Below are 16555 nucleotides of genomic sequence, written 5' to 3'. Positions count from 1 at the left end.
ATATCAGAATCACCCACACTGGCTTAGGAAGAGGCAAACCCAGGCTAGCGTATATACTATTTTTTTTTTTTTAATTTAAAGGACAATGTTGCGGAATAACCAAACTCTACCTTTTGAAAAGAATCAGTATTCCTAATTCTCCAGAAAAGAGTTACCAGTTAAAGTTAAACATGTAGGCAATATGCTAAAAGAAGGAAGTATACAAGTAATTGCATGTAAAACTAAAATAATTACAAGAATAGGAGAACTATCCCAAGCCAAGTGTACATCCAGGAAATTGGTGGTCAGCTGACCCTCTAAAGAATTACAGACATGCTGAATTACAGGCATCCACTCAAAATACAAAACACGTCTGAGGGTGATGGTGCCCTGGCAGAGGATTACAGCTTGAGGCAGTGTCCTCAGCTTTCTACCCCACTGGGTGGCTAGCCACGCTGCTCCTGAGTGAGATACCATAGCCTCGGTGTGCTGGTAGACCTTAGGATGCTGTGGCACAACTCTATCAGAGCAATGCCCATCCTGTTTTGGGGGTTTTCCTGGTAGATATTTAATTACAAATAGGTAATAAATTCTAATACAGCCAAAGACCATAGTTTCTGTGGCAACAGCATTTAATTTTAGTAATTTTTCTTAGATGTTTATGAGTTGGAACTTCCACCCAAGTTGGAAGGACAAGGAGACTGTAGGCACTTTAGTCATTCCTGTTCAGCAACTCTGACTCTGCTTTACTGGTACTGTGCAACTGCCATAATTAAGACATATTCATGTTTTAGATGAGATTAAGCCTTTTTTAAAGACCCTGTAATGAGTGAAATGATTATCAGTAGAAGACAGAATCAAGTGCCCTTCCACTTATCCTTTTAACCATTGGAGATCTTGGAGCAGAGTAAAGAACAGAGGGAAGCTGATCTCAGGAGGAGTGGAGCTGATCTCAGGAAGAGTAGAGCTGGACTCAGAAGGTCAAAGAAAGAAAAATGGAAAGACCTTGCAGTTTTCCATTAAAATCAGTCTGTAAAGGCTTTCCAGTATTGTCCATTTCAAGGCATATGGGAAAATTTGGTATCTTGGGAAAAGGCTAATCCTATGAACTGAACCACAGAAATAGTTGAAAAAACATCACTTTGGGATGTTTTTAATAGTGAACTGTACCAGTACAACTGTTGAGGCAAGGATTATACATGGTATTTAAAGTCAGTAAAATACCGTATGTACATTCATATTTAATTATTTTCTGTTTTTAACCTGTCCTATAGATCAGGATGCAACTATTCCTCATGAGTACAACTTTAAAAAACCCTCAGTAATATAGAAACATGATTTGAATAGCAATTTCTGAATTGAAGCAGGGTGTGGGGAGGAGTGGAACATGGAGAAAAAGGGAGAAGAGTGAATCCCACAAGAGGTTAAAGACACAGGAAATGGAGACATTTAAGAGCTAACTGTAGTAAATTTACATGAGGTAGAGTCAAACTCACACAATGCTTACCCATGACAGTGGAGTTTCTTGGCATGAATGTGTGACAGAGAGAGAACAGATACTGTTAAGTATCTTCTCCATACCCCATCTAAGGAGATACACCATATATTTTCTAGGATAGCAAAACTGGCTTAAGTAGTTCTTGTCCTTGCTGCCAGGTATCTTGTCTCATAGCTATGTGTTCCCACATCTACTGTGCAGTTTATTGCTCCTTCAGTTGCCAGTGCCACTCTAATTCAGACTATATATTAAAAGGAAAAAAAAAGAGCTATTATAGGTTATTATTAAATTTAATTATTTGGCAGTCCAATGTACAGTACAGCTCCATAGGACTGATACCAATGAGAAAGTGTATGTGTATAATGAGAAGAAAAAGCAGACAAGGGCAAAATATGGGTCTGGTTGCCTGTTAAACCAGTTTTGTCATAAAATAAAATGGATCGAGGAGCTACAGCTGTATTACTAGACTAGTCACCTGTAGAGAGATTGTTTTTCCTTTTTCATTTTGCCCATCACAGAGGCTGAATGGCTTATTATGAGGGAAAGATTTGTTCTTTTGACAAAACTTCAGTAGCAAATAATTTCATGTGCATTAAATAATGCATCAAAGCACCCAAAATAAAAATGGTGAGAACTGTAATTGCAAAGAGGGAAAGATCAAGCATGATTAGTAACTGCAAGTCATTAAAGTAGGCACGGCTGATAGACACAGCTTCTTTTCCTCCAGTCTTTACTGGGAAAACTATGTGAATGGAATAAAAATGTGAAGTTGATGCACCAAATTTACATTAATGTCTCTCTGTCATTTAAACAGAACAAAAGGGTGGGCATGGCTGTTTTTGATTCAAATGTTTAATACTCAACAGATAAGTGATAAGCATTTTATTCGCAGAACCACAAGTTTAACTACTGAAGTCTTAGCTGTGTAACCACTGCCTTGGAGAGCTGCATGTTGAGGAAGTGATGCTTTATCTGTTCTAGTGAGAAGCAGTTGCCAGACAAGGTCCTGGAAGAACTGAGTATTTTCACAGGATGTCTTACCCTGAGAAATGTTAGAGCTGTTGCTGAGAAAGGTCCATTTGTCAGAGACAGACCCTCAGAGGCTTTCATATTGTAATACTGAAGAGCATTCTGTAGTGTCTTCTTATGCCATTTCCTTAGCCTGCAGAACTGGTGCTTAAAAGATGAATTTCTAAGATAAGTCCCATTGACATTTGCTGTTGTGAAAATGAAATAAAATGTATGACAGTATCATGGAAAAAAAAATTCCTCCTGAGTGATTGAGCAGCAGAAGCAAGACAAGTGACATCGCATTACAAAATATTTTCGGTTTCTTTGAGATACTTGTGCTTGCCTCTATCATCAAACTTTTAGGTCATTATCTACATGGAAAAGTATACAAAATGTATATTAGTTCAACAGAAAAGTTTCTTTTTTTCCCCCAAGCATTTTGAGTTCACAGAATACGAAAAAGTACTTACAGATGGTACATTTCATCACTGTCAACAGTGTTGATGGAAATGCAGATGTTTGTAATTCAGCATCTTTGAAACAGATGACTAGACTTTCGCTTACTTCTGCCCTTCCATTTTTAAACAGAAGTTCTGCTATTTAGACATCCTCTGTCCTTTCAAATGTGACATGAACCAAGCTGGGCCAAGGTTATTTTATTAACTTCTGCTTTTCAGCATTGGCAGCACTGAATTGATTTAACTAAACAAATCTTGCAAAAGCAGTTCAACTTTCTCTCTAACACTGTCATGCATTTGTTAATTAGATTGATTTACGAAGTGGTGTAGTGTTTGTATTGCAGGCAGAGATAGAAGTCTCATTTTTGGAACAGTGTTCACACTCACACAGTTGCCTGGAAATCATGATGAGTGTATGGAGGCACAGCTGTCCACCCAGGCAAACACAGTGGGAGCAATCCAGTTGAAGGCTCCTTCATGGAGAACTTTTCTTGCTGTAATAGAGTCTTATTTATATAATGAACACTTTCTGCTCACCCACTGTTCTGGTGACAGAATATAGAAATGTCTTGATGCTCTTTCAGAGTGGGAAACTTTTGAACTGTCAAGTGCTTGAAAAAGAGGCAGTGCCTACAGTGAGAGGTAATATTTTTTATTAGACTAGATGATGCACTGGTAAAGAACAGGCTGGCTTTCATGAACACAAGAAGCCCTTCATCATACTGAGGGTGGGGCCCAGTTCATGCAGCCTGAATACCATCCAAGGCCATGGTTCCACATCATGAAAGGCTGGGTCCCAGAGCATAAAGTACAGGATCAAAACCACTGCAGTTACTTGGCACAAAGTGGTGCAAACTCATAATGCCAGCTGAAGTGTAATACATATTTTGCAGAGATAATTTTGTCCAAGCATATTTTATAGTGGATCAGGTATCATCTGCCGGACCCCAACTCCAAAGGACTACAACACTGGTGTAAACACCATCTTCTATGTTTTAACATGACAGAAGTGGTATTATATGCTGGCACTTCATATGGACTAAATTTGTACTTTTAGATGATGCTGTAGCACAGATTTGGTATCAATGAGTGAAACAGTCTAAACCAAATGCGCTTCTTTTAAATTACCTGGTATTTCCACTGTAAACATAGGTGAAATGTGCACACCCCTACACTGAAATCCTGTGATACTTCTTGGTGGAGTGCTGATTTTATTCATCAGTAAAATGCTGAAATTTTATAGTTCTAACTAGGTATGGATAAACAGCCTTCTGACCATCGCCAAATTTAGTAATGATGGAGGAAATTAGGTTTTCGTGTGAGAAAAAAGAAATACATATAGTGAAGTTCACATCTGATACTGATAGTTTCCTACATGGGGAAATCCATCAGAACATCCAAACAGGCATACCTATATTTCTACAAATATGGTGGAGTGGCGTGCAGTAGAAAAGTATTTTTATGGAGTTAAATTCCTCCCACATAGACACTTTTATATGATTCAGGGTAATGGATATGTGTTTGTCTGCCTTGAATGACAATGAAATGCTGCCGAAGGAAGACAAGAAAAAAAAAATCCAGAATTACCAAGGAATTCAGAATTATAAAAGGGTTGTCTCAGAGAGGAACTGTATGAATATACCTGCATTAAAGTTTTTCAGCCTTACCTCCACTCCAGTTTGTATTTTTGCCAGTGGGAGAAGGATAGAATTTGCTAGTTCCCATCACAGGATGAAACTGCTCCACCCATGTGGTTTTAATAACAGGGATTCATTAATAATTGTCACTTGTTTATTAATGTCACATAATCACATATGGAATCAGTACCAACATTACAACAGATAAACTAGAATGCTAACAAACACCTACAAATGCCTGAGCAACCTTCTATGAGTAATCCCCAAAATTTCAACCCCCTCCCAGATGCACAAAGCTACAGGCACCCATAACTCACATGTCCCATGCCAATGGGGTGATGCCTTGTGTTGTCAGGCCAGGTTTCTCTTCCCTTATCATGAAGCTGAATGCTTTGTTTAGATTTCTTTTGAAGCTGACTCAATTTTTTTTTTTTTTTCAGAAGTCTCTTGGTAATTTCCTGGTTACTATTTAATCCAGTTGATGGCCATCTCTTAAGCAAACTTCATTACTGTTATTTTCCTCTTTTGCATGACCTGGTTTGGGGCAAATGCCGTTGCAGGTGTTTTTGGGGAGCCTGTTCACTCACACTTTTCCCACTTGCATCCCGTCATATCAGCAACTACCCATTCTATGGCACTGAGATGGGGACCATGCACATTGACCCTATCTCCCAGATGAGGAGCCACAAGTTTCACCCAACACCTCCATCCCCACTTCTGAGCCACTTGGTCTCAGCCAGGATGGCATTCGTGCACATTTAGGATGCAATTCAGTTCCTCCTAAGATGAAACAGCCAGAAGAGATCAGAAACCTGCACTGTAGGCATCTAAATAAGGGTCCCAGCTCCAACCTTTAAAGAATGTATACTTTGTTTAAAACATTTTACTAATTATGAAGCTAGAAATGAGGCTGACCTGGCTTGTTCTGCACAGTTGAAGCTAACTGCAAGACACATGTGAGGTGTGAAGTATATCACGAGAACTTCTCTTCCTGAAATTGCTTATATGTTGTCCTAACTTCACTGAGTTTAGTTACAGCTCTGATTTCCTCCCACTTTTCTTTGTGTGGCCCAAGGACTCTGTAACAGCTATGTAAAGGATTTGGGGTTTGGCCTTAAAGTGCCCTACACATGGCTGAGTCTGTGCCAAGACTTTGTTAGCCAGTGCTTGTTTGTACACTCCCTTCCTTTCCCTGCAACACATACAGTGTCAGAGCCTAGTTTCACGCTTGGTGGTAGCACTGTCTAAGCTGTTTTACTAGCTTAGTTCATACCCCTCTGTTCATGACTTCTTGTTCCCGTTGCTTCCTCAAACCACCCTTGCAGCAGCTTGCACAGCTAGGTTGTGAACCAAGTGGTGGAACAGGGACAGCTTGGGATGATTCGGAAAAAAATAGGTTGTTTTCCAGCCAGATCAGTTTACCATGCAGCTGCACACACACACCTGATTTGGCACAGTAAAGGGATAACACAGGCGTGAGAATTTGCAAGGGGAATGGGAGCTCCATAAAGCATTAATTCCATTCAAAACAATGTCTGTGTAACCATGTCCTCTGAGGACACAAATTAATTTAAATGAATAAGAAAATCTTGCTAGGGATATTTCTCAGGTGCTGCATTACCTGTTACTGAAGCTCCAGCTGTGCCTTCCGGATGAACTGCACAATATTTTCCAACTCCCCAACATTTGGAAGGGACACTGGAGAGATCTGGCCCTGCACATTTCTTGAGCTTCTTAGTCCTGCTGCTCTCAGGAGGAGCTGAGATTTTGCAATACTTCATAGATGTCACTATCTTCTCAGGGCTCAGATACTAAAGTAAATCTGGGGAGTGCACTGCCATCAGTAGCATACCACAAACCTGGTTCATGTACTCTGGAAAAAAAGGATGTAGTGGTATATAGCTAACAGCTTTTGCAGCAGCCACACTTGTGTTAAGAAATGCAGTCCCTGAGCCTTTATTGTTTAACTGCTTCTTCCAAGACATAGTTTATAACTGATGCCTCAGTATTTACTCTTGTTTAACCCTATTAATTAAATATTTGGCATCAGGAGCCTTCTGCTTTCATTCCCTAAATATGTATATCATCCACACTGAAATATCTATACCATTTTGTTGCTAATTTGAGCAGGTCAGAGGGATTTTCCATATGTATTATTTTCTTTCAAAAGAGTCCTCTGTTGAAACAGAAACATTTCCATGAAACCATGGAACTTTTGCTAACAAATTAGTTGCTTTTTGGTAAAGGAAAAAGAATGATAAGGAATGTCAAAGTTTTAATATAATAGTATTGAGAGATCATATTAGATACTACTGTACATAGTACCACATCACATTATATTATTTTTCTTTTACTGCATAAATGAGAATGTCAGCTGTTTCTAATATCATTGCATGATGCTACATTACTTTTCAAAGATATTAAAACCAGCTGGTTTTCAGGTCAGGTTTGTAGCTGAAAAATTATGCTGAATTGTTACTGAAAAAAATTTCCTACTGTGTGTGCATCTTATACCAGCAAAATGAAATCCTAACACACAGAACCTATTTCAGACCCTACAAATTACAGAACTGATCTGGAACAAACTCAGTTTAAGAATTTAAGAAATAAGGTTTCAGACTAGCCACCCTAGTGTGTAATTTCACTCACTGTGTTAAATGATGTGAGCCTTGTTTAGATATTACTGCAGTATCTCCTACCATTCTCCATGGCTGCTTCAAGGTACCTTTCTGGGCAGCTTTTCAAAAACACCAGCAGAAACCTGTCCTCACAGGACTTCACGTGGCAAAATCCTTTAGACCAGATAAAATCTAAAGTGCCTGTAAGATGTAGGACAACCAGTTATGAGAAAGGCAGTTTCTTTCACAACACGGAAAAAATAATCCAGGTGTCTACTTAGTTATTTGTGAATTAGACACCCATTTGTGAATCCACAGTGGGCAGTGGGTGGCAAAAGCTCGAAGAATAAAATACTGGGTGTGCCCAGGTTGCCAGATGACTTTGGGTTTGAAGCTGTTTTCAAGCACAGACTTGTCATTGAGCTTCATTGTGTGCACAAAAGTACAGAGTTTATCCTGGCTCTGGAGTCTGCTGGAAACAGAATTTAAGTAGATCCAAACTCTCATTAATAATATCTATGCAAATGGCCAAAAGCCAAACCAAATCAGCTTTCCATTTCACAGCATCAACCAGCAGTCAGACTTGCGATAAATTTCATCTTGTGGGGGCTGAGGAACATGTGCAAATAAAAATGGGTGAGAAGCAGCTGATACTTATTTAAAATTTGTGTCTTGCAGCTTGGTTGTCTTCTTACACTAGCTTGACACAGGTATGGGTTCACTGAGAAAGGCAGACTTGTAGGTATTGCAGTACTACAAAGCAACACCATTATATAGGGAAGTACCCTTTGTGAAGGAGGGCTTCAGGTTGTGTTATTTTCAGAACATTTAACATGTACAGTATGTGAATTACGCTGGAGCTTTGGCTACTGGTAGCATTTCATAGTATCACAGAATGACAGCATGGTTGAGGTCAGAAGTGACCTTTAAAGATCATCTAGTTCAACTCCCTTGCCATGGACAGGGACATTTTTCAACAGATCAGGTTGCTCAGAGCCCCATCCAACCTGGCCTTGAACACAGGTATGGGGCCAGTGCCTCACCATCCTCACTTTAAAGCATTTTTTCCTAATATCTAACCTAAACTTGTCCTCTTTCAGTTTAAAGCCATTCCCCCTTGTCCTGTCACTGCATGCCCCTGGTAAAAAGTCCCTCTCCAGTTCTCTTGTAGCCCCCTTTAGGTACTGGAAGGCTGCTAAAAGGTCTTCTCAGAGCTTTCTCTTCTCCAGGCTGAACAACCTCAATTCTCTCAGCCATTCTTCATGGGAGAGGTGCTCCAGCTCTCTGACCATTTCTGTGTCCCTCCTCTGGACACGCTCAAACAGGTCCATGTCTTTTCTGTGCTGGGAACCTCAGAGGTGGATGCAGTACTCCAGGTGGGGTCTCACGAGAGCAGAGCAGAGGGGCAGAATCTCCTCCTCCCTTGACCTGCTGGCCACACTCCTTTTGATACAGCCCAGTATACAGTTGCCTTTCTGGGTTGTGAATGCACATTGCCAAGTCATGTCCAATTTTTCATCCACGAGCTGCTCCAAGTCCTTTTCCACTAGGCTGCTTTCAATCCATCCATCCCTCAGTCTGTGTTGCTCCTAGGGATTGTCCCAGCCAAGATGCAGGACCTTGCACTCGGCCTTGTTGAACTGTATGAGTTTAGTAAGGGATCACTTCTTGCCCCAGCCTTTGTCTTCCATCTAATTTACTGAAGTTTTCACATAATTCTTGAAAATCATTTCATAATCAAGGTAAATTACTGCACTAGATAATGGGAGCTATTTACTGGGGAGGGAGAGGATAGGGCACCACCTCACAATACAGGGTATGGTAATATTTGAAACTTAACAATGTGTGATAATAATAAAATTAACTCTTACCAGCTACTAAGAAACTCCAAATTTGGAAGAGGCAAGGTTGAAGGAAGGGGCAAGTTTCCTGGACCTTAAGAGGACTGGCATTATCTGGATGAACACAGGCAGCCTTTTTCATTCACAGTCTGTTGTCAGTTCTTAAAAATATACTGCCACACAACTTACTGAATACATTACTCTCAAGTGGTTTGGTGTCAATACTGAAACCTTTGAACAGATTCACAGCTAATTGACACCTAGGTAGGACTACTTGAAAAAGTCATATTTTCATTTGGCTGGCCATCTGAACAGTTTAAAACCCAAGAGCAACAATTGTATTCTTTTCTTCAAGATCATAAATGTTGAGTTTTGCTTAGCCTTTTTTTTTTTTCCTTCTGAGGTTTGGAGAAAATGCTACCTTTCAGTTCCAGGGAAGCAAAGAACCAGGCTCTCTGAAAGAGGGTAGGGTTTTGACTGAGAAGGCTGCAGGGTTTGGTGGGTGCAGTTCCTTCCTCCCTGTGAGCAGTCTCGCACAACTGTGCTTAGTGTCTTCAGCATTAGGATCTGGGTTGCTCTGACCTGCATGTCCTCAGTCTCCCTCTGAATAAAGATGTAATTTGAAACAAGAATCCATTGAAAACCTCAAACCCCAACAAACTGAGTGTGTAGCTTTACTGTCTAAGCATTCACACAAGGGAGGGGATATTGGGAGGCAACCTTAGCATTGAACCATTCATAGTGTATAGTACTTTTGCCAAGAAATCCTCTGTTAGCAATGTGTTGGCCTCTGCTGTATAAATGGCTGAACAGAGAAGAGACAACAGACATCCTCGATTACTTGAGGGGATATTAATCTGACAATGAAGGATCCAATATTCAGCAACGAGATTTTCCTTAAGGTTTTTCTGTGGTTTTGAGGAGGGCATAGTGTTCACTTTTGACAAGCTACTGGGTAGCCCCCAGTGCAATCTAATTAGTAAGAAAAACATAGCTCCTGGAGGAAAAAAAACCCACAAACCCATCAGCAAATTACAACAGGTAATTAATGTTAAAAGTACAATTGCTGTATGTCACAGAATGATGCTGCTTTTGCTACAGTTCCCCAGTTTAATAGGCTGACTGAAATATCTTCATTCTGTTGTTGGAAGGCAGGGGATGAGGTAGTAGTATAATACTTGGTACACTCAAAAGCAGTTCTAGGGCCATCTCAAAACTAAACTGAAATCAGATTCCTCAAAGTCAGCTGGCAGATAGATGACAGCTTCTGGGAGGGGAGGGAAGGAAAAGAGAGAGATGACCATGGTAGCCTTAGATGAGACAGTTTTAAGCCATCACAGAACAGTTGCTTTTTATTTCACATTGTGTCCATTTGCTTTGGGGGGGGTGTGGTTCGGAGTGCATGGCTGTGGGATCTGACCCCAACTTGTGTCTGTACATGGACTTCCCAAAATTGGAGTTTTGAGGTTGAGAAAGGGGAAACATTTATGGAAGAATCCTCATACAGACATTCTCATTTATAGGTCATTAAATAGTGGCAAATGCTTTCAATTCCAGCAGCATGCACACTCTGCAAATACTGCTCTCTAGGTTCTTCACAGTATTTTTTTAGTTGTACTACATTTCAGACCTTCCATTTTAGGAGGACAGCTTTCATTTTGATAGAAAATATTGGTCTCTGCTTTTTCAAAAATGGACATTGGATAGTCATTTCCCCAGAGTGGCTATAGGAATTAAGGTCTTGATGGTACTTGTTTTGGTATTATATAGCCACCCATGGCTGGTGAATACACGGATGAACTCATGTTGGGTGGGATGCTGGAGACTGCGGTTCTGCCTTAGGTTTATGCTACAGATAGTTACAGAAGGATCAGAGGCTGCGCAATCACCTGTGCCATTGAAAAAACCAGCTTGTAATTGCTCTCAGGTGCTTATGGCATCATGGCGTTTGTCAGAAATTAGTAGATTTTGGGCAGTGATTGTCCCACTGTACTGGGGGCTGGTGAGGCTGTACCTTGAATCCAGTGTTCAGTTCTGGGCCCCTCACTATAAGAAAGACCTTGGGGTGCTGGAGTGTGTCCAGAGAAGGGCAACACAGCTGGTGAAGGGTCTGGAGCACAAGTCTTAGGAGGAGCAGCTGAGGGAGCTGGGGGTGTTCAGCCTAGAGAAGAGAAGGCTCAGGAGGGACCTTATCGCTTTCTACAACTACCTGAAAGGAGGTTGTAGCCAGTTGGGTGTCAGCCTCTTCCCCCAAGTAACAAGTAAAAGGATGAGAGGAAATGGCCTCAAGTTGCACCAGGGAGGTTTACACTGGGTATTATGAAAGATTTCTTTATGGAAAGGGTGGTCAGGCATTGAAAACAGGCTGCTCGCCGAAGTGTTTGAGTCCCCATCGCTTGAGCGAGTCCATGACGGGCCCGCACTTCCAGCGCGTCACGCGCTCAACGCGCCACGCGGCGGCGGGCGGGCTGCGCGTGAGGCAGCCCGGGCGGGGAGCGCCCGGCAGGGGGCGGCAGAGCCCGCCCGCAGAGCCCTCAGCGCGGGGCCGCGTCCTGCCGAGCCCGCCGGCACACGGACCGTCCGTCGGGCCGGCCTGCCCGGGAACCTCCGGCTCTCTCGCGCCCGTCCGAGGGAAGCGTGCGGAAGGGCCCGAGGTTACTGATGCCCCGTCACGTCCTGCACGCCAGCCTGCCGTCAAAGTGTAGGGCTGGAGCTCAGCCTCCTCCCGAGGGGGGCCAAGACCCTCAGGTCTGCTTAAAACCATCGTGGAGACCTTTCCTAAGCGGTGAGAAAGGGATATATATGTTTTACCTAACCTCATGTTGCATGCTTAGACCACATTGCCTCATTCCAGTTTAGGTTGCAAAGATCTGCACAGAGCCACTCATCTTCCACAGGTTTGAATCTCAGCGTTGCCATCTGCCAGATAAAAGGGAGACTCATAGTGCCCATGCTTTTTAAAGGCCTCTTTTCTCCACTTTAGAAAAGAGGAGGAGGTACGAAAAGAATTTCAGTACTAATATGGTCGGATACTGGAAGGGTGAATATACAAAAGCCCATAAATAAGCAGAGGAATAATGAGCCATTGTGCTGATACTACTGGCAGGTGGGAAAGAAATGAGGTCACCTGTTTCTCTTACCTCACCTGACCTGGAAAAGCTTGTCGGAATAGTTGCCTGTTCCTAGTTAAAGCTGCCGTTCACATATAAAACTGGGATGTTTGTAGGGAACCTTGCTCTCTCAAATTTAGGCTGTTTATCTAACCAAAACGTGTGGGAAACTTTGTTTCAGTCACAAGTATGTTAAACTACCTCGTGATGTCAGCCTTATCAATACTGAATTGCAGGGGAAAAAAGTTCAGGCAGAATTCAGATGGAGTAAAGCGAAACATAGGTAAATAGCAGATAAATACTTTTCTGAGCTGACAGTGGTGTAATTAGAGAAGAAAAAACACCTTGTAAAATAAGGATAGTATATCCCTGTCTTACAGAGAGTTATAAGGACAAACTCAACAAACAGCATTCAAATCTTCAAAATCTGTTGTCTGCATTAAGCTCAAGACTTTAAAATGATGCACCTTGTCCCAGCAGGGAGATCCAGAATTCCTTATTTAGACTTACAGGCTCCTTTTTACTGTTTATGGAGGTACCTCTGAAGCAATATCTAGAATGCTCATATGCGGAGAAGACCCAAAGGAAAGAAAGAATAGCTGGTAAGAAGCACTCATCACATCTTCTTTCTGCAATGTAATAACCTAAGTCTTAGTGTCCCTTTGAGGAAGGGTTTCCCATTAAAAAAAAAAAAAAAAAGAGTCACATAAACAGAAAGATGCAGGTGATGGCTGAGGATGTTGTTTGACTAGTTGAAGTGTAAATATCCATATTTTAATAAGTTCCCCTCCTGTTTTAATGCAGTGCCCAGGGATACCTGTTAATGTTCATGTTAATGCTGTTGTCCCACTCAACAGGGTAAATCAACCAAGTTTGGGTCCTTCTGCTGAAAAAAAGGCAGAGAAAATTTGGTTTCAGGTCAGTAACAATTTAAGTACTGCTTAGACACAACATCGCAGCCTCCTGCTTGGTTTGGATGGGACTGTGGCTAATACAGCCCATCCTCTTTAAGGTAGCCACAAGTTCCAGTAGAAATGCAGTTTAAGCATCTGCCCCGGGGCAGTGTCATTTAACTTCCTCAGAGTAAGCCACACCTTGAGTCAAAATAGTTAAAATCAGTATAAAAACTATGTTGAGCAGGTTGTGCTGTAGATCCAGCTTATACATTTGCTTTGGCTCAGACAGGCATTGCAAAGGCAGTGGCTACAGCGACACTTTCAGGCCGATCAGAAAATGGCCATCCAGTAGTTTATCAGAGTTCAATAAAGTGTTTAATAAGCTCAGTTATGTTGTGACTGGTAAAAAAGGCACTTCTTTATGTGTGCTGTGGGAAATAAATCCATTAATCATTCTCAGATTCATCTTCATTCATCATTCAGGGATAAAGACCAGTAAGTTTATCTCTCTGCCTGTCTCAGCCATGAAAAATTATTCCCTATGCTGCAGTTTGATTATTTAATCCAGTCTTTCTAGAATATAAGAAATATAGGCTATTTCTCATGCAAGATAGTGCATAATCCAGCACTTTTTTCTGTTCTTATTTAGTGTAACCTTTTTATTCTTTGGTTTCAGTTCATTACCTTAAGTTACACCTGTTTCCACCATGGAGAAATCCAAAATCATCCTGTGCTTCCATGGAAAGGGGTATGTGTGCATACAGTAAATTTATTTACGTGTTCATATATCCTTCTAGTGACTAACTTTTGGATGGTGCAGCTGATGGCTCTGGAAATGCCAAGCTGTGTGAGAAATCTAAACTGAAGTACATTTGGCCTGGTTTTCACAGCTGAAACATCTCTAATCCCATAGGAGCTGGGGAGAAGAGAAGCGGCAGGTCCATGCAATGCACTGGGATTTAGGAGCATGACTGAGCATGCTCTCTGCAGTGTTGTACCAAGATGCCCGAGCTCATTTTTCACACAGTTAACCTCAGTGCAACATGGTTTTTCAGCTCAGCTCTACGGTAAAGCAGACATATGTCTGCCAGATCCTAGAAGAGGTCCGTTTGCAGATGTTGTTGTGCATCTAAACCAGTAAAACTGACTGTACTTGAGCTGTCTTCGTATGCGATCAAGTGCAGTTGATCCTTGAACCAGATAAATCACTCAGGGGTGCACAACAGCTGAGGACTTCTAATGTTAAGACTAATGGCTAAATATGCACTTCTTTGGTTCATGCTTATTTTCATACACAAGTTTTCATGTTTACCAGCGCCTTCTGTACCACATGCTTTCCAAACAATGCATCCAGTGGGTCCCAGACCATTTCCTTCCTGTTTCCTTCCTAAGTGTTCTTTCAGTAGTAAAGCAGGTCCTGCCTCTCCTTGCTTTTCCCATCTATGTCCCAGCATCTGAGATCAGTACTGGTTTAGTACTTCTGAGCATTATATTACATAGAGGAGGTCTGAGTGAGAGCCGATCCTCCTTCTCCTTCCTCAGATACAGCAAAAAGCCTTACTAGCACCTCTAGGCCTGACACTCAGGTGCTTGAGCCTAAGACCAGCTATGCTGGTTTAAAGGTAAACCAGCAGGGGAAATGAACCCAACTCAAAAGAGAGATTATAAATCAGAGTAACAATTTAATGAAATAATACAATAAGTACGATTATACAGACAAACAATTGGTTTTAACCCACAAACCCCAAATATATAACCCAGCACCCTGGGGCATGAACAGAGTGGTGTTCTTTGGCCCCCCTGAGTCCAAAGGAAAAGGAGAGGGGAAAACCTGTTGGTGAGAGTGCTGTTGCAGTCTGGTCGAGAGTGGTGATTGCAGTCCGGTTGAAAAGTGGTGGTTGCAGTCTGGTTGAGAGCAGTGATCTGCAGTCTTCCTCTGGATCCCATGAGTGGTTAAAAAGGTCCCAAGACTCCAAGATTATATATCCTCCAGTTCAGGCAGGAATGCTCAGTACCTCCCTCAGGGCGGGGGGGGGGGGTTCCTTAATGGGTGTGAGGACAAGAGCAACTCCTATCTCATAGGCCTCTTAGCACCTAGTTTATAGCCTGAGGAGTCAGGCTCTATGTGCAGATAGTGTAAATGGTTCATTGATAACAGTTTCTGGGAAATGGCATGGAAGGTTATAGAATACACAGTTTTGGGTTACACCCATCCAGTGATGAACTGGTCTCAGCTGTCCTAACTAGGACACCAGCATAATTAAGCATGGGGTTCTCCCCCCATATGGATGCACCAAAATAGAAGTCACTAGTGCTGAGTAGCCATGAATGTTCCAGCAGAGTCTCCTTCAAAAATGCTAGGAGTTTTTTCAAAGTATGGGCTTGATATAGGTACCTAATTCTACTTACTGAACTTAATTCCAGATAAGTGTGAGGGTGGACAAGGTAAATTTGTCTTTGAAGTCTTTGCAGGAAAGATATTGCTTTGCTTCCCATAAGATAAAGTCAGCATAAATATTTAAAGATTAAACAGTCCATGGTGCATTATCTCTTAAGTTCAGCAGATTTGCAATGGTGTGTCCATGTTTCACTGGGCATAAATTCATAATGCTACCTGACCAAGCAGTGTACAGCTCAGTATTAATGACCAAGGAGTTCTGTGCATGTTGGAATATCCAGGTCACAGTATAGGAACCTGGTGGGACAGCAGGACTGTACTACAGTGAAACAGTTCCTCAGCCAAAATTTCACTTCCCAGCACTGTGTCTCTCTGCCCTCTCCATTGAGCAATGCAGCAGCTTGTGTGGCTGGACTGCGGAGTGGATTATTGACATGACTTAAGCAAAATAATAATAATAAAAAGCTTTATTTTTAAACAGAGATAATTTAGCCAATCCTGTTTGCAGCAGTCCCCAAAGAAGCTGCCTTGGCACAGCTGAGGGAAGTATGGGCTGCAGAGTGTGGGTGGGAAGGAAGGGGCTGAAATGGAGAGAAGGAGCAAGTTTTCCAACCAGTTTCCCACTGGAAGAGATGGCTTTCCAGATCAAGACCCTCAGCTTCTAAGGTGTCAACTGTTTGGTCTGCACTGACACTAAACTAAACTGCTCTGTTCTGAATTCTCCCCTCACCACCTTCATTACTGTGAATTTTAGAACACTGAATGGTGCAACACTACCGAACAAGGCATGGCTTTCCTTTCTGGAAGAGGAGTGTTTTGAAGGGCAGGTGAGAGAAAGGTGACCTGAGCTGCTGCATTCCTTTTATTCTCAGCTGTTGTAGTGCCCTTGAGGGGAGCTGCAGGGGGTAGGGATGCAGCAGCTCCCTGCAGCTGAACAGAAGTCATCAGAGAGCTGAGGTTGTAGCTTGTGCATCGGGGACACTGCAGGCAGCACAGGGGAGGAGGAAAAGGCCAAAGCCCTTTCTGTTCCTTGCCTCCTATTCCCTGCTTGACACAACTGATTTTAAAAACCAGACAGGCCCAGGAAGCCTTTTGTTCACGCTCCTTAA

The sequence above is a fragment of the Manacus candei genome, unplaced genomic scaffold (genome assembly GCF_025592945.1).
Source record: "Manacus candei isolate 608988 ecotype Guabito, Panama unplaced genomic scaffold, ASM2559294v1 h1tg000014l, whole genome shotgun sequence".
Lineage (NCBI taxonomy): Eukaryota > Metazoa > Chordata > Aves > Passeriformes > Pipridae > Manacus > Manacus candei.
Note: the sequence above shows the minus strand (reverse complement) of the source record.